Genomic DNA, 18,790 nt, shown 5'->3' with positions numbered 1-18,790 from the left:
ATATGTATACATAAGTGAAGTTGTTGGATCATATAGTAAGTCTATGTTTAATTTTTTGAGGAACTGCCAGATTGTTTTCTAAAGCAGTTGTACCATTTTATATTTCTATTGTAACTGTATGACGGTTCCAATTTCTCCATATCCTTGCCAACCCTTGTTGTTAACTATCTTTTTGATTATAGCAATTGAAGTGTTACCAAACTGATATCTTATTGTGGTTTTGATTTCTCTGATGGCTAATGATGTTGACCATCTTTTCATGTATTCTTAGCCAGCAGTGCATCTTCCTTGAGAAATATCTATTCAAATCATTTCCCAAGTTTTTAATTGGACTGTTTCTCTTTTTATTGTTGAGTTGTAAGAATTCTTTATTCTGAATATAAGTTCTCTATCAGATATATAATTGGCAAATATTTTCTCCCATCTGGTGATATGTATTTGTTTTTGTTATTGTTGTTGTTGTTGTTTTGTTTTCTTGATGGTGACCTTTGAAGCACAAAAGTTTTTAATTTTGATGAGGTCCAACTTATCTTTCTTTTATCACTTGTGTTTTTTGTGTCATGTCTAAGAAACTGTAAGAAGCTAATCGAAAGTCACGATTTTCTTTTGAGTGAGTTTTATACTTTTAGTTCTTACTAAAGAATTGATGCTTTTGAATTGTGGTGTTGGAGAAGACTCTTGAGAGTCCCTTGGACTGCAAGGAGATCCAACCAGTCCATTCTGAAGGAGATCAGCCCTGGGTGTTCTTTGGAAGGAATGATGCTAAAACTGAAGCTCCAGTACTTTGGCCACCTCATGTGAAGAGTTGACTCATTGGAAAAGACTCTGATGCTGGGAGGGACTGGGGGCAGGAGGAGAAGGGGACGACCAAGGATGAGATGGCTGGATGGCATCACGGACTCGATGGACGTGAGTCGGAGTGATATGGGAGATGGTGACGGACAGGGAGGCCTGGCGTGCTGCGATTCATGGGGTCGCAAAGAGTCGGACATGACTGAGCGACTGAACTGAACTGAACTGAAAAGAACTAAATTACTAATTACTCTTACATTTAATACATTTTGGCTTAATTTTTTAATATGGTATGAGGCAAGGGTCCAACTTTATTATATACTTTGCTGGCAAATATCCAATTTTCCCACTACTATTTGTTGAAAAAACTATTCTTGATCCCACTGAATTGTCTTGGCACTCTTGTTGAAAATCAGTTGACTGTGTTATACAAGAGTTTATTTCTGGACTCAAAATTCTATTCTATTTTTCTCAATGTCTTTCCTTATGTCAGTATCACACTGTCTTAATTACTGTAGCTTTGTAGTGAGTTTTGAAATAGAGGGAAAAATTCCAATTTTGTTCTTCCATTTCAAATTTGTTTCGACTATTTTGGATTCCTTGTAATTTCACATGAATTTTAAGATCTGCTTATCTATTTCTAAAAGAAAAGCTGGATATTTTATAGGGATTGTACTAAATCTATAGATCAGTTTGGAGCTTTATTGTCATCTTAATATTAAGCCTTCTGATACATGAGCATGTCACGTCTTTCTATCTATTTAGGTCTTCTTTAATTTATTTGAGCAATATTTTATAGTTTTCAATGTATAAGACTTGTACTTCACTCATTAACTATATTTCTAAGTACTTTACTCTTTTTGATGCTACTGTAAATGGAATCATTTTCTTAATTTCTTCTTCAGATTTTGCATTGCTAGTGTAAATAAAAACAGTTAATTTTTATATATTGATTTTATATCTTGCAACCTTGCTGAACTTATTTGTTCTACTAGTGTCGTGTGTGTGTGTGTGTGTGTGTATTCCCTGTGGTTTTCCACATAATGGTCATATCATCTGTGAATAGAGATGGTTTTACCTCATCCAATCTGGATGCCTTTATGAATATATATTTCTTGCCTAATTGCCCTCCAATATAGTGTTTAACAGAAGTGGTAAAAACGGACATCCTTGACTTGGTCCTGATCCTAGGGCAAAGCATCTAGTCTTTTACCATGAAGTATAATGTTGGCTGTGGGTTTATGGTAGATGCTCTTGATCAGATTGAGGAAGATTCCTTCTGTTCTAGTTTTAGTGCTTTATCATGATAACTTGTTGGATTTTGTTGAAAATCTGTTTCTGTGTCCAATGGGATGGTTGCATTTCATTTGTCCTTCATTCTATTAACTTAGTATACATTGACTCATTTTTGGATATTAAGGCAATCTTGAATTCCTGGGATAAATCCCACTTTGTCTTGATATATAAATCTTTTAATAAGTTGTTGGATTTGGTTTGCTAGTATTTTGTTGAGTATTTTGGAATCTATATGCACTGGACTGTAGTTTTCTTATGTTTTAGTTTTGGTATCAAGGTGATACTGATCTCATAGAATGAGTTGGGAAGTGTTCCCTACTAATCTATTTTTGGGAAGAAATTGTGAAGATTTGGTATTATTTTTTCTTTATGTTTGACAGAATTCACTAGTAAAGTCATCTGAATCTGAGCTTTTCTCTGTGGGATTTTAAAAATTTATTAGTTCAGTCTCTTGTTATAGTCTATTAAAAAATTTTAATATCTCTCACATAAGTTTCAATAATTTCCTTCTAGAAATGTGTCCATTTCATCTACTTTATTTAATTTTTGGCATGCAGTTTTTCATAATATTTCTTTTATATTTTAATAGTATTTCTTTTATTTTTATTTCTTTAACAATGGTACTCATGCCCTGCTTTTGTTTATCATTTTAGTAATTTGAATCTTGTGTTTTTCTTGGTCAGCCTAGTTAATAGTTTGTCAACTCTGTTTTTATTTTCAAAGAAACAATTTTAAATTTTGTTGATTCTTTTGTTTTTCTATTCTTTATTTGATTAATTTCTGCTCTAATCTTTATTTCCCTACTTCTGTTTGAGGTATAGTTAGTTCTTCTTTGTCTGTTTTTTTAAGGTGAACGCTTAGGTTTATTTGAAATCTTTCTTCTTTTCTAATATGGGCAATTAATAGCTATAACTATTCCTCCCAAGTATTGCTTTAGGTAAATCTCATACATTTTGGTATTTTTTTCATTCATCTAAAAGTATTTTCTTTGTTCTCTTGTTAGTCTTTCTTTGACCCATTGATTATTTAGGACTGTGTTGTTTACTTGCCACATATTTGTATATTTTCCAAATTTCCTTGTTTTATTGACTTTTATTTTCATTTTTGTGTGGAGAGCATGCTTTGTATTATTTCAGTTCTTTTAAACTTAGTGAGACTTGTTTTATAACCGAATATATGATCTACCTTGGAGAATGTTACATGTACATTTAAGAAGAATATGTATATAGCTATTGTTGAGTTGAGTGTTCTATAAATGTCTATTAGGTGGCTGGTTGATAGTGTTATTCAAGTTATCTACATCTTTGTTGATCTTTGGCCTAGTTGTTCTATCCATTATTGAAAGTGGGGTGTTGAAGTCTTCAAAAATTATTGTTGAATTATTATTTTTCCCTCATTCTGTCAGTGTTTGTTTCATGTAATTTAGAGCTCTTTTGTTAGGGGCATATGTTGTTGCTGTTTCAGTTCTCTTCAGTTCAGTCGCTCAGTCGTGTCCGACTCTTTGCGACCCCATGAATCACAGCACGCCAGGCCTCCCTGTCCATCACCATCTCCTGGAATTCACTCAGATTCATGTGCATTGAGTCAGTGATGCCATCCAGCCATCTCATCCTCTGTCATCCCCTTCTCCTCCTGCCCCCAATCCCTCACAGCATCAGAGTCTTTTCCAATGAGTCAACTCTTCCCATGAGGTGGCCAAAGTACTGGAGTTCCAGCTTTAGCATCATTCCTTCTAAAGAACACCCAGGGCTGATCTCCTTCAGAATGGACTGGTTGGATCTCCTTGCAGTCCAAGGGACTCTCAAGAGTCTTCTCCAACACCACAGTTCAAAAGCATCAATTCTTCGGTGCTCAGCCTTCTTCACAGTCCAACTCTCTCATCCATAAGTTGCTAAGTAATGTCTGATTCTTTGCGATCCCATGGACTGCCACTCGCCAGTCTTCTCTGTCCCTCACCATCTTCTGGAGTTTGCCCAAGTTCATGTCCATTGCATCAGTGAAGCCATCCAACTACCTCATCCTCTGTCACTATCTTCTCCTCCTGCCTTCAATCTTTCCCAGCATAAGGGTCTTTTCCAGTGAGTCAGCTCTTCATACCAGGTGGCCAAGGTATTTGAGCTTCAGCTTCAGCATCAGTACTTTGAATGAGTATTCAGGGTTGACTTCCTTTAAGATTGACTGGTTTGATCTCCTTGCTGTCCAAGGGACTCTCAAGAGTCTTCTCCAGTATCACAGTTCAAAAGCACCAGTTCTCTGGTGCTCTGCCTTATTTATGGTCCAGCTCACACAGCCATATGTGACTACTGGGAAGACCATAGCCTTGGTTATATGGACATTTGTCAGCAAAGTGATGTCTGTTTTTTAGCATACTGTCTAGGTTTGTTATAGTTTTCCCACCAAGAAGCAATCGTCTTCTACTTTCATGGCTACAGTCACCATCTGCAGTTATTTTAGAACCAAGAAGAGGAAATCTGTCATTGCATCCACCCTTTCCCCTTCTGTTTGCCATGAAGTGATGGGGCTGATGCCATGAGCTTAGTTTGTTTTGTTTTGTTTTTTTAGTATCTAGCTTTAAGCCAGCTTTTTCACTCTCCTCCTTCACCCTCATCAAGAAGTTCTTTACTTCCTCTTCACTTTCTGCCATTAGAGTGGTATCATCTGCATATCTGAGGTTGTTGCTCTTTCTCCTGGCAATCTTGATTCCAGCTTGTAACACATCCAGCCAGGCATTTCTCATGATGTACTCTGCATATAAGTTAAATAAACAGGGTGACAATAAAAAGCCTTGCTGTAATCCTTTCTTCATGTAATTTGGAGCTCTTTTGTTAGGGGCATATGTATTTATATTTTTAATATTTTCCTGATAAATTGACCCTTTTATCATTATAAATTGACTCTTTTATCATTATAAACAAGGCTGAGCACTGAAGAATTGATTCTTTTGCTTTGTGGTGCTGGAGAAGACTCTTGAGAATCCCTTGCACTGCAAGGAGATCAAAACTCCTCTGCAAGGAGTCAATCCTAAAGGAAATCAGTCTTGAATATTCATTGGAAGGTCTGATGCTGAGGCTGAAGCTCCAATACTTTGGCCACCTGATGTGAAGAGCTGACTCACTGGAAAAGACTTTGATGCTGGGAAAGATTGAAGGCAAAAGGAGAAAAGGGTGGCAGAGGATGAGATAGTTAGCATCACCAACTCAATGGACATGAATTTGAGCAAACTCTGGGAAATAGTGAAGGACAGGGAAGCCTGGTGTGCTTCAGTTCATGGGGTCTCAAAGAGTTGGACACAACTTAGCGACTGAACAACAGAACATCATTATAAAACATTATTTTTTAAGTAAAAATTTGTCTTAAAGTCTATTTTATTGATATTAGTATCAACTCCAGCTATCTTCGGGTTACTATTTGCAAGATATATCTTTTTTATCCTTTTATTCTTAACCAATTTATACCTTTAAATCTAATATATGCCTCTTTTAGACAATATATAGTTGATCATACATTTTTAAAACCCATTTTGCCAATCTCTGCCTTTTGATTGAGGTATTTAACTCATTCATATTTAATACAATTACTAGCATGATTGGAATTATACCTGCCATTTGCTATTAGTTCTCTGTATGTTTTGTGCCCCTTTTGTTCCTCTATTCCTCCATTACTGCCTTCTTTGTGTTACTTAGATATTTTAGTGTATCATTTTTATACTTTTTTAAATTTGCATTTTCCTAATGATTAATGATATTGAGCATCTTTTCATATGCTTACTGACCATTTGTATATTTCTTTGCAAAAATGTCATTTCAAGTCTTTTGTCCATTTTTTAATTGGGTTGTTTGATTTTTTTTGTTGTTTTGGGGTTTTAGGAGTTCTTTACACACTCTGGATTTTAATCCTTTATCAGCTATGTGATTTGCACATATTTTCCCATTCTATAGGTTGCCTTTTCTTTCTGTTGATAATATGCTTTGATGCAGAAATGTTATAGATTTTGAAGTTTAGTTTGTCTATTTTTCCTTTGTTGCCTGTGCTTTTGGTGTCAACCCCATCCCATTAAGATTTCCTCCCATATTTTCTTCTAAGAGTTTTAGAGTTTAGCTCTTATGTTTAGGTCTTTGATCAATTTTGAGTTAATTTTTATATATGGTAAGAGTCCAGCTTCATTCTTTCACATGTGGATATCCAGTTTTCTTGGTACCATTTTTGAAAAGACTGTCTTTTCCCCACTGAATCATTTTGGCATCTTTGTCAGAAATTATTTGGCCATATACACTAGGGTTTATTTCTGGGCTCTCTATTCTATTCCATTAGTCTATATGTCTGTCCTTATGCCAGAATTCCACTGTTTTGGTTACTGTAGCCTTGCAGTAAGGTATAAAATCAGGCAGTGTAACTATTCTGACTTTATTCTTCTTTTTCAAGGGTATTTTGGCTCTTTGAGCTCCCTGAATTTGCATATGAACTTTAAGATTGCTTTTTTTAAAAAAGCTATTAAGATTTTGATACAGATTGCATTGAATCTGTAGATCTCTTAGGGTAAATATTATCATCTTAACAATATTAATTCTTTCAAGCCATGAGCATGGGATGTCTTTCACTTTACATGTCTTCTTCATTTATTTCAGGAACATTTAGTAGTTCTCACTGTACAAGACTTTTGACTCCTTGCTTAAGTTTATTCCTAAGTACTTTATCAGTTTTGATGTTATTTTTAATGGAATTGGTTTCTTAATTTCCTTTTTGGATTGTTTGTTGTTAATGTATAAACACACAATTGATTTTTTGTCATTTGTTTGTATCATGCAACTTTGCTGAATTTGCTTATTAGTTAGTTCTAACAACTTGTGGAATCTTTAGGGTTTTCTACATATAAGATAATATCATCCGCAAATGGAAATAATCTAACTTCTTCCTTTCCAATTTGGATGTCCTTTAATTTTTTAAGCATGATTTCCTCCAGTTTTTTTAAAAAAAAAAAAAAACAGATCCCTAGTTCCAGGAGTTTTTATTGATTCTTTAGGATTTTCTATGTGGGCAATCATGTCACATGAGAACAAACACATTTTTATTTCTTCCTTCCCAAATGTATACATTTTTTGTCTCATTGCATTAGCTAAGTCTTCTAGTACAATGTTGAATATGAGTGATGAGAGCAGACATCATTACTTTGCTCCTGATGTTAAGGGGAAAGCATTTAGTTTCTCACCATTAATTATGACATTAGCTGTAAGTTTTTTGTAGATGTTCTTTATCAAAAGAGTTTTTATCATGAACTAATCAACTGCTTTTTCTGCATCTATTGATATGATCATATACTTTTACTTCTTTAGCCTGTTGCTGTGATAGACTACATTAACTGATTTTTGATGAACATATTTTGTGATAGCTGATTTAAAGTCTTTGCCTAGTAAGTTCAACCTCTATTCTTCTTCAGGGACAGTTTCTATTGGTTATTTTTTCTGTGTAAGGGCCATACTACTTTTCATTGTATGTCTCATAATCTTTGGTTGAAAACTTACATTTCAGTGCTGTCATGTGGCAACTCTGGAAATCAGCTTTTGTCCCCTCCTCAGGGTTTGGTTTTGTTATTGCTTGTTTCAGTTTTTGTTGTTTGTTTAGTGACTTTTCCTAACTAATTCTGTAAAGTACATATTCTGGCAGATGTGGCTACTGAAGTGAATGCTTCAATTCTATTTCCTTAAACTCCTTGAGTGAATAATCATCAGTCCTTTGATGAGAGGCTGTATGTGTCTGCATCCGTGTGCACACACATATGTATGTGTGTTGGGCACTCTTTCAATCCTCCAGAAATTTGCAACTCTGCTTTAGCCATCATTTTCTACCTCCACCAAGCCCCAGTGTCAGTCCAAGGTGAAAATGTGGGGCCTTTTCAGGTGTATTTTGTGAATGCACACAGCCCTGCAAATGCAAATGGCCTCCTAGACCCCAAAAAATATGATATTTCTCATTCCCCAGATCTTCCTTTTACATTTTTTGACCAGATAGTCTCTTGTTTGCCCCAATTGCTACTGCTGCTATGGTATTAAGTGATTGTTACTGGTTGTTTTCAACAAATGCTCTAGAAGTAGTAACTTTCCCACTGAGTGAACTCTGAGCCAGGTCAAATAAAAACTCTGTGAATGAATACTTTTCCAAGGAACTGCTTGACATGTCAAGTAGAGACAATTCTCTAAGAATTGGGCTTTTTGAGGATCTTCAAACCTAGAATGGTCCCTCTGGGTGCTACTGCTGCGAAGTCGCTTCAGTTGTGTCCGACTCTGTGCGACCCCATAGACGGCAGCCCACCAGGCTCCCCCGTCCCTGGGATTCTCCAGGCAAGAACACTGGAGTGGGTTGCCATTTCCTTCTCCAGCACCTGGGTGCTACTAGGGTGCTGGTTTTCCAGACTACTGTGGAACTTGGGAGAATGAGATGGGAGCAGGACAAATCCAAACATCACAATTTTCACTGTTCTTACCAAGAATCAGCAGGCTTTTTTTTCTGCAAGTAATGCTCCTTGTATCATTATAAACTTTTGGTTACTTTCCAGGGTTCTGAAAAAGTTGATTTTAACCATTTTTTTTTTCTGGAGTTCTTACTGCTTTTAAGGAGTAGCAGATTTTTGGAATCCTTTACCCCATCATTCCTGATGTCCTGCTCTGAGTGACTCTGGATAGACAGACATCTGTGAATGAATGTTGAAAAGATGGAGATATGAAAGTTCATGACTTAAGACTAACAAGTGACTCTGAGTGATTAGACCATATGGAAAGTGAGGAGGATGTATATTATTCACAGCATTCTTCATGTTGCATGTAACTCAAACCTAAATGACATAGTTATCAGATTTTTTTAAAAGAAGGATATTAATATCAACTCACAAAGTTGATAAGCTCATGGGCATGTCTAGCTCCAGGCGCACCTGGGTCTGGAGCCCCAAGCAATCATTCAGACTCAGCCTTGTGCTCTCTTTCTCTCAGCTCTGCTCGCCTGTGGCTATAAGATAGTGGCCAACAGTTCCACGTTAACATCCTCAAAGATCCAAGTTCAATGTAAAGAGAAATGATCTCTTCCTAACAATCCTGTCAAAAGTCCCAGAACTAAGTTTCTAAATTAATTGTGCCCATTTCTAAACTAATTGCTGTGGCCAAGGGAGATGGAGCCAGGCCTGAATCACGTGCTCTTCCCTTCAGCCAACAGTGGAGTCAGCCCCTAACTGAACCACAGAGACTGGGCATGGGAGTAAGGTAGTTCCTTAAGGATTATATAGATTAACTTTCCAGAAGATGGATAATTTAGAGTATAGCGTAGGGAACTATATTCAATACCTTATAATAACTATAATAAAAAAGAATCTGAAAAAATATATGTAATATAATTAATATAACTGAATCACTTTTCTGTACACATGAAACATTGTAAATCAACTTTACTTCAGTAAAAAGCAATACTTTTTAAAAAAGAAGTTGGGTAACAAGAGCTAATCAAGCAAAAACAATAAACATACTCCCTATCCCTGGTGGCTCAGATGGTAAAGCATCTGCCTACAGTGTGGGAGACCTGGGTTCAATCTCTGGGTTGGGAAGATCTCCTGGAGAAGGAAATGGCACCCCACTCCAATATTCTTACCTGGAAAATCCCATGGACAGAGGAACCTGGTTGGAGTGACTTCACTTTCACTTTCACTTTCATGAGAAGTGGTAGAAGCTGAAGTGGTAGGAAGCTCTAGAGAGAACTTGCCATTTCAGGCATCACCCCACAGCCCTGACAAACCACTCAGCAAACATTAGATGAGGACTTGCTTTGTGGCAGGGTCTGTGCTGAGCACTGGGATCCAAACTCTCAAGGAGGCTCCAGTCTAGTTTTAGACACTCTCAATCTATGGTAAGTTCCCTGCTAAGACTTTCCCAAGACATCATTTTGTTCAAATCTTTAATTGCCTAGACTAGGAAATTGGTGCTCAGCAAATTAGTGACAGAGCTAGACCAAAGACCAAGTTGACCCCAAGTTGACCTCTTTGTACTGTAAACAAGGACCACATTTATTATTCAAGTTGTCTTTTCAAGCCACCTCTGGGAGCCTTCCCAGAGTTCCCATACCCCTGCTTGCACCTCCAGCAGAATACTTACTATCCCTGAGTTGACTCTAATTAACCCTTTCTCTTGGTTCAATGTTGATTTTTTTTTTTCCCCTTTCTGTCTTGCTTTCTGTCTAGCCCCAATATGTCTGCCTCCTGTTTCTACACTATTGAGTATTGTATTCTACCTTTTGGAGAAAGAAATGGCAACCCACTCCAGTATTCTTGCCTGGAGAATCTCATGGACAGAGGAGCCTGGCAGGCTATAGTCCATGGGGTCGCAAAGAGTCGGACACGACTGAAGCGACTTAGCACTCACACACACATGCACATTCCACTTATTCTTGCTAACCATTAAGACTCATTTGCAGGTAGCTGCTTTTACATGGGACTCTCTGTGCACAGCCCACAGAGGCAGCTCTCAAATATGGTATGAATCAACAGGTGTTTGTCACACTCCACTGAGGAGCATGGAAATCCCTCTGATCCCCAGGGATGATCCCTGATGGGCAGAGCTGTCACTCTTCCCACTCCTGCCCTAACCAAGGAGAAGAGATATAAAGAAGAGATCACAGAATCACTCTGGGTGTCACCTGAGTAAACTGACTCTGCTCTCCTCAGAATCTCGAGGAGGATAGAATCTGGGGCAGTGTCTTAGTCCTTCAACATAAAGCACTTCATCTAACTACTCATTCTTATTTGACAGATGGGAGACTGAGGCTCATAGAGAGAAAAGGACTTTCCCAAAATCACAGAGGGAGTTAGTTTAGTCAGAAATGAGAATTTTAATCCATAGTATCTGGGAGTCTTCCATGGGCTCTTTCCTTGACACCTAATGTCTCCTGCAAGAGAGCCTTTTCCTTTCTACAAGGAAGCACACAGCTGAGCCTCTCTCCTTACCCCCGAAATCCCTTGCCCTGCCCATCTGTCTACCTTGCCTTCCCACCCTGCATCTAGTGAAATCAGGATTGGGGTCTGACCCTGAAGCAGTGTTGCTTCAGCTCCGTGTCGCTCTTTCTTGGAAGTAGAGGACCTGTGGCCAACTGTGGACATGAGGATAGCCAAGGGGTCAAGTAGAGTAGGGAGAATAGGGTGGGGATGAGTAGCAGGTATTGACAGCTTACTTCGTGCCAGGCATCACACCAGGCACCTCATATTCTCTCACTAGCCTTAACACTTCGGATAAGTAAGTGTTCTTTTCCTCATTTTTCAGAGAAGGAAGCTGGAACTCAGAGAAGGCAAGTGACTTGCCTAAGGTCACATAGGCAGTAAGCAGTGGAGCAAGGATTCAGATCCAGGACTGTTGGCCTCTAGGAGTCTGAAGTCTTTATTTTGTGTTGTCTCAAACCATTTCTCTGGAGACTCCAGTTCTAGACTGAGTCCCAGTCAGGGGCTCAGAGCTGAAGGCCCATCCTTCAGACCTTTATGTACTTACCCTGCGGGAGCGGCAGGTCTAGACCAAGCCACAGCAGGCCCGGAGCTCCAGAAGGAATGTCAGTGGACTTCTATACTTCCTGGCCCAGGGCCTCATTTTCCTCCATCCCAGGCCTGTAGAGCTGGGCTTATTTTCAGGGCTGGATGAACATTTTCCCCATAGAGTGTGTACAGTCCACAGTTGAGCCAAATGGAGGCCCCCCCAACCCCGTAGGAGAAAAAGGGAAAGGGGAAGGGGAGCAGGGCAGCCTTACAGAAGGGATAGCTTTGCCGAGTTTCAGCCTAATATCCTGGAGCTATTCCTAGGCAGATTGTGGTCAGTGGAATTATGCTTTTATCAGGCTGCTGGGAGTTTCAATAAAATCTTTATGGCCGGGAAAGTTCTCTTTATGGAAATCAGATTATTGAAGTGCCTGCTGGGGGGAGGGCTTCACCAGCCTGCCTTGCTCCCCACAGCCTCCCTCCTCCCCTGCAGAACAGCTCCCCCACTCAGCTCTTTCCCTTCCCTCCCTGCAGGCCTCCAGTTCCCAGGGACATTTGAGCTCCTCACACTGAGATATGAAGAAGGCTTTGGCAGGTAGAGGAACATTGAGAGGGCACATCAAAGGTGCTGGTGGGACTGCAAAATTAATGTTGCAAAACAGCTCACTCCCACTCTCCCACCATCACCCCCATTGAAGAGCCCTGGTTTTGCCATTTCTGGGTCAATCTTCCTCTGGTCCTGGCTCACTCTGTTGGCAGGTCCCAGATTCTGGGCCTTAGCACACAGCCAAGCCCCTCCCCCACTTCCCCACCAACCCCAGGCCTGTCCATCTGTCTAGAGAGCCTTCCTGCCCAGCATCCTGTGGGACTGGAGTTTGGGTCAAACCCCAAGGCAGTGTTGCTCCAGCTCTAGGGAAGTCTTCCTGAGAATGTCCTGCGCCATGGCCCTTTCTTGGGGGCAGAGGAGCAACTATAGTTGAGGTCCCCCACACTCTACCCCATAAACTGCCTGCTTGGGGAGGGCCTGCCCTAGGAGGTTTTCCTTGTGGCTTTCTGGGAGGTTTTAATTTAGCAAAAGGAAAGTGATTTGGGCCAAATAGTCTCTTTCAGGGCTAGAGTCTTTTAAAAGCCCCCTGAAATGTGCTTTTGCCTACCCCCAAGCTCTCTCACTGCCTGCCTCCCAGCATCCTCCCTGGAAGAGCTTCCACTAAGTGTCTAATTCAAGAGACATCCTGTCCTCAGAGGAATGAGTGAAGGAGCTGGAAAAGAGAAGACTGAAGCAGCCAGAGGCTTTGTGTCCAGCCCTTTGAAGGGCTGTCATGGGGCAGAGGAAGCCAAAGCATTCTGCATGGTCCCAGTGGTAGAGCTGGGATCATCCAAACAACAATATGAGGTAAGGAGTATTGTTCCCAGTTTACAGATGAAGAAACTAAGACCCAGGTCCACACAGCTAGGAAGGGGTGGGGTTGCCTTTCAAAGCTAGGCCATCTGACATCAAATCTAGCATTCTCCACATCCTAACCAATGGATAAAGGCAACAAATAGTCAGCATTGAGTTCTGCATAGGTGGTCATTTGAAGCCAACTCCACCCAGGCACTGATTTCAGCAACTTCCTGGAACCCACTCGCTGCTGGGATCCTCTCTCTCCTCCACCCTGATCCTGCCCCAGACCTCTGGCCTGTGCCCCAGCTGCCCCTGGCATTCCTCCTTTGCCTAGGGTGACACTCATTCACCCCAATGGATTTGCCCTCAGACTTGCCTCACTTTAGACCTCTCAGAACCAAACTTGGTCTCAGTAGTCTGCCCTGTGCTCCCATCCTGTCCTTCTTGATTTGACAATAAGGAAGACCTTTCTAAGAGATGTCCAAGGATGGGCAGGTAGGGCTGGCTGCTCAGAGCCCAGGCATTGGGTTGGGGATTATTCAAGCTGAGAATCCTCCCAGTGATTTCTCTTGACTTACATACTCATTTTCCTATGTGAGCCCTGCTATGATTGTGCCCAGGTTTTGCACTCAGCCTCTTGTTTCCTATTCTTTCTCTCCCTTCTGCAGTTTGTCTTTTTTGCCCTTTTCTGTTTATTCTTCTTTCTCATTCTCTTTGCCTCTCTGCGTGCATTTTTCCCTTTCTCTCCTGCTCTCCACCTCTGTTTCTTCTGCCTGTTTCTGCCTTCTTTCCTTCATCTCAGTCTCTGTCCATCCTCTCCCTCCCCTGCCCTCCTTCTCTGATACTTACCTCTCTCTTTGTCTCTCTATCTCAGTCTTCCATCTCTTTCACTTTTACTCTGGGTCCCACTATATTCTTCTCTCTCTCTCATATTTTTCCATTTCTCTGTCTTTGCCTCTCTGCCCCAGCCCTTCCTTTCAGAGCCTCACCTGACCAAAGCCTTGCTCTATTTGCCAGTCTGCCTAACTCAGCTCTCTTCAAAGAAACCACCAATGTCTTCCACTTTTCTCCCGTCTCAAGCTGTGACATCTGTGGCAGCTGATACTGGGGAGCTAGACTTGAGCAAGATCATTTTGGTCCTGAAGAAGCTACAGGAAACCTTGGGCCCTGCAACTTCTCTCCAAAAAGGAGGAAGTGACATCTCAGTTTCCTTCCAGCCCCAGCTGGAGCCTCTGTATGGCTCAGAACCTGACAGATTCAAGAATGAATCATTGACCCATAAGAAGCCCTGTCTTTGTGTCCAGCTCCACCATGGTCACCCTTTGTACAAGTCTGGACACCACTCCTCCCTTTTGAAACTCACTTCAGTTCTGGCCTCACCCTTATTCCAGAAGAGTGTGATGCCTATTCTTGAAGGAACAGAGAGAAGCTCAGTATTGCTGGAGTCTACAGTCAAACATGACTACTTGAGTGGGGAATGGGAGAAGGCAAAGGATAAGACTGGAGAGATAACCTGGGGCCAGGCCAGGTAAGGAGTTTGAAATGTATCTTCAGGTTGCTGAAAGACATTGAAAGTTGTTAGTCAAGAAAAGGGAGAATATCTGTCTATAATTTACAAGATCACTCTGGCCACTGGGTTGATTCCGGATTATAGAGGAGCAAGAGTGGAAGCAGGGAGACCATTGAAAAGGCTGTTGTGTAGTCCAAGTAAGAGGCAAGGGAGGCTTGGACCAGGGTAGTGGCAGTAGAGATGGAGCAAAGTGGACTTTTTCTGGTATATCTAGAATGTAGCAGCAATAGGGCTTGGTGGTTGATTAGGTGGAGGCATGATAGAGAGGGAAGTGTGAAAGCAAATTCTGGCTTGCACAATTGGGTAAATGATGATGTCTGTCACTGGTGCAGAAATCATAAGAGAAGGAACAGTCTGGAGACTAACTGAGTTCTGGATTCAGTTCAATTCAGTCACTCAGTCGTGTCCAACTCTTTGCGACCCCATGGACTGCAGCACACCAGGCTTCCCTGTCCATCACCAACTCCTGGAGCTTGTTCAAACTAGTGTCCATCAAGTCAGTGATGCCATCCAACCATATCATCTTCTGTCGTCCCCTTCTCCTCCTGCCTTCAATCTTTCCCAGCATCAGGGTCTTTTCCAAAGAGTCAGTTCTTCACATCAGATGGCCAAAGTATTGGAGCTTCAGCTTTAACATCAGTCCTTCCAATGAATATTCAAGACTGATTTCCTTTAGGATGGACTGGTTGGATCTCCTTGTTGTCCAAGGGACTCTCCAACACCACAGTTCAAAAGCATTAATTCTTCAGTGCTCAGCTTTCTTTATCGTCCAACTCTCACATCCATACATGACTATTGGAAAAACCATAGCTTTGACTAGATGAATCTTGTCAGCAAAGTAATGTCTCTGCTTCTTACTATGCTGTCTAGGTTGGTCATAGCTTTTCTTCCAAGGAGCAAGTGTTTTTTAATTTCACAGCTGTAGTCACCCTCTGCAGTGATTTTGGAGCCCAAGAAAATAAAGTCTGTCACTGTTTCCCTTGTTTCCCCATCTATTTGCCATGAAGTGGTGGGACCGGATGCCATGATCTTAGTTTTTTGAATGTTGAATTTTAAGCCAGAGTTTTCACTCTCTTCTTTCACCTTCATCAAGAGTTCTGTATTGGCCATGTGGAATCTGAAGTGCTCATGGACCATCCAGCTTAAGAGAGCAGTCAGGCAGTGGCAGATCCTGGAGCTCAGAGGGTAAGTTTGGAAGGGATAGAGATGCGGGGAATACAAGCCAAGAGACAGGCAGTAAAACCATGGGAATGGGTAAGCTGGCCCCAAGCATGGACAGAGCATGAGAAGAAGAGAGGGCTAAGGTTAGGGTCTGGGGAGACTTCTGGAATGAGTAGAGCAAGAGAAAATCTGTCAAGGAGACTGAGGATGGTTGGATCAGAGAGGCAAGAGGACATTTAGAAAATACAGAGACGGAGAAACCAAGAGAAGAGAGTATCACCAAGAGAGGGTAACCAATTGTGTCAAATGTTATGAAGTCAAATATGAGAAAAAGAAAGTGTCAAGCAGACTTGTAATTAGAAGGTCCTCGGTGACTTTTGTTAGACCATTTTTCAGCAGTGATGGTCATGGTGACTATATTTGAAAAGGTGGGCACAGCTGAGTGTGTCTGCCCTAAATTTTGCCACATTCCACTTCTCTGTTTAGGAGTGAAGAAGATCCAACAAGTTTCCTTTGCTTTCCACTATATCCAGGTCTCCTGCTCCTTCCCCCACTCCTCTGCACACACCCCCCCCCCACACACACACACACACATGCTTCCTTGCTTCTTTTTGCTTCAGCAGACTGAATTCTAGGGTTGCCCCCCCCTTCCCACTTCAGACTTAGAAATAGATTGCTCACTGCACCAATTGTGAAACCTTATCTGGTCTGGTAAAAATGTGTGTCTGGAGCAGCTGAGCTCCATGTTTCAGCCAAGGGGGTGAGCTGGCTGCTGGATAGCTCGCCTGCAGCCCAGGGCTGGGGCAGCTGTGGGATGTGTAAAAGAGGACACAAACCAGAGAAAAGGATGGGTGTGAGGAGACGGAAAGGGAAGGAGAATGAAGAAAGAGGATGGGGAAGTGGGAATGCAGTAACTGGAAGCAGTTTCTGGAGTCACAGATTTGTGTTTATCTTGGCTTCACTAGTTCCTACCTCTGTGGGAAGTAACTTTATGCTCTGAGCCTTAATTTGCTCATCGAAAAATGGGTTTCATAATAATACTACCTATCTCATTGGTACTCCTCATTAGACAGACTATCTTCTTACTATCATTCTTATTCTTATTTCAGGATGATGCTGGTGTTAGGAGAAGGCCAAGCAGCTCTCTGGGGACCTTTGCAGGACTAGGGAAGCAACAGCCCTGTGGTCTCTTCTTGGGTTTCCAGGAAGGGCTCAGAGGAGTTGAACACTGGTAAGAAGCAGCAGCAAAGATGTACTAAATAAAGATAAAAGAATGGTTATTTGGCCCCAAGTTCAGCAGTTCCTGCAGTCAGTCCCTTTAGCTTTGGCCCAGAGACAGCCTCCTAAAGGGGGCAGCCCAGCTTCTTCAACTGCACACCAAAGCTCACCCATTTTCAGCCCTAACTCTGGTGAGCCATGACCATAGCTGTACACAGAAACTTCTGGCCAGCTGTTTGCCACACACCACCTGGGTTTCAGGGTAGGGGAATCTTCCGATTCCAACAGGAGGGCAAGGAGCCCAGAAGAGCTCACCAGGCCTCCCCCTCAACCCCTTGGCCCCATGGGCTGGACCCAGAGGCCAGTCCCTCTTTGAGGCCTTGTGCAGGTCATCCCTAGTTTTCCCTCCCCTGGACCCGCAGAGTCCTGAGGAAACCCCAACCCATGTCTGCCCCCTGTGCTGATGCCTATACTCCTGCCCCTAACCCCACCCTTCTGCCTGTCAGGAGGTTTCATCAAAAGGTGATTGACTGCTGAGGTGGTCTTGATTGATGGAAAAGACTCCATCATGGCCCTGGGGTGGCAGGAAGTGGAGAAATCAGACGCATTCTTCAGGTTAGGAGGTGCCACCTTCTCTTGATTGGCAGGGCAGGGAATTAGGGCCTGAACCAGCACAGAAGCCAAGCCAAGAGGGTACGGGGGCTTCTCCAGGGGTTGTGGGACAGGAAACAGCAGTGGTAGATTGTCTAGATGTAATCAAGCTTGTTATGACCTCATGGGGCCCCCTCTTCTCCCCATGAACTGAGGACTTTGGGCCCCCAGAACTGAGGACTTTGGGCTTCATCCTCACAAGTGGAGGAGAGAAAGGAGCCATGTGGGGATGATCATGGGGATGAGAAGTATGAAGACGGATGTGTCTGAGGAGATGTGAGACGCCTAAAGGGACAGCTTCAGGAAAGCAGCCATTCTCCATTGACTCAGACTCAGAGCTTGGGGAGGACCAGTCTGGGAATCAGATGTTGGGAAGGAGCTCCCAGACCCCCACTTCATGGGTTCCAAGTGCAGCTCTTGCTTGGAAAGGCCAGGACAGCAGCATGTGGCAAGGTGGGTTTTAGATGGGTTCTGGTCCCTGCTTATAGCATCAGATTGCTAAGCCAGGGAGCTGGCAAGGCTTCTGGGTGGGAGCCCCTCGGGATTCAGTGTTGGAAGACTGGGTCCTTATGGAAGATCCTTTCAGGAAGTCTGCAGGATAGAGCAGGAAATGTGAAGTACACAGTGCAGTGCAGGAGGACTGGGGAAGGGCTGAAGCCCAGGTCCCATAAGGAGCTGATGAAGGAGCTGGAGCTTCCTGGCATTGAGCAGAGAACACAGAGGAATGGGATCTTTGTTGTCAAAGTGCTGAAGGGCAGTCATGGCCAGAGGGGGCAAATAGTGTCAGTGTGGCCTCCAGGGGCACAGACTCTGGGAGAAAGCCACAGGGAGCCAGAGCTCTTTACCTCAATACAAGAGAAAATATTCTCAAGATCTGTCCATGCTCAAAACTCGGGAGGAAGGAGGTAGTATCACACATCACTGAAGGTATGTGAGGAAGGACTAAATGACCACTTTGTGGAGAGTCAAAGAGTAGATGGGGGTGGCCCCTTGGCATCCTCTGTCCACCCTGTCATGCCAATCTCTGGCTCTATGAACAGACCAATCACAAGCACTGAAATTGAAACTATGATCAAAAATCTTCCAATCAACAAAAGCCCAGGGCCAGATGGTTTCATAGGCAAATTCTGTCAAACATTTAGAGAAGACCTAACACCTATCTTTCTCAAACTCTTCCAAAAAATTGCAGAAGGAGGAACAGTTCCAAACTCATTCTATGAGGCCA

The sequence above is a fragment of the Oryx dammah genome, unplaced genomic scaffold (genome assembly GCF_014754425.2).
Source record: "Oryx dammah isolate SB20612 unplaced genomic scaffold, SCBI_Odam_1.1 HiC_scaffold_23, whole genome shotgun sequence".
Classification (NCBI taxonomy): Eukaryota; Metazoa; Chordata; class Mammalia; order Artiodactyla; family Bovidae; genus Oryx; species Oryx dammah.
This window is presented reverse-complemented; position numbering follows the sequence as displayed.